Raw genomic sequence first — 826 nt, forward strand, 5'->3', positions numbered from 1 at the left:
CAGTTTGTATACTACTGACACTAACAAAATGAGAATGTATATGAGACACATAAACACTCAAGTCAAGAGAAATTAAAGATCAGAGTAATGAAATCATCAAGAACAACTTGAAGATTAATGAAGACACATGCATGAATTCGAAAAATGCAAGAAGAATAGAAACATGCAATTGACACCAAACTTAAAATGAGACACTAGACTCAAACACGAAACATAAAAATATTTTTGGTTTTTATGATTTTGTAATTTTTTGTGGTTTTTTCGAAAACTATGTGGAAAAGTAAAATAAAGAATTCAAAATTCTTAATGAGAATCCCATGAATCATTGCAATGCTAGTCTAAGACTCCGGTCCAGGAATTAGCATGGCTTCATAGCCAGCCAAGCTTTCAAAGAAAGCTCCGGTCCAAAACACTAGACATGGCCAATGGCCAGCCAAGCCTTAGCAGATCATTGCTCCAACAGCAAGATTGATAGAAATCAACAAGCTCTTGTGATGATAAGTTGAAACCTCGGTCCAATAAAATTAGACATGGCTTCACAGCCAGCCAGACTTCAACAGATCATCATGAAACTCTAGAATTCATTCTTAAGAGTTCTGAAAAAAATACCTAATCTAAGCAACAAGATGAAGCGTCAGTTGTCCAAACTCAACAATCCCCAGCAACGGCGCCAAAAACTTGGTGCACGAAATTGTGATCATCAATGGCGCCATCAACATGGTACGCTCAATTGCAATCTCAACTATTTATCACAACTTCGCACAACTAACCAGCAAGTGTACTGGGTCGTCCAAGTAATAAACCTTATGCGAGTAAGGGTCGATCC

This window comes from Arachis duranensis, chromosome 3 (assembly GCF_000817695.3).
Source record: "Arachis duranensis cultivar V14167 chromosome 3, aradu.V14167.gnm2.J7QH, whole genome shotgun sequence".
Lineage (NCBI taxonomy): Eukaryota > Viridiplantae > Streptophyta > Magnoliopsida > Fabales > Fabaceae > Arachis > Arachis duranensis.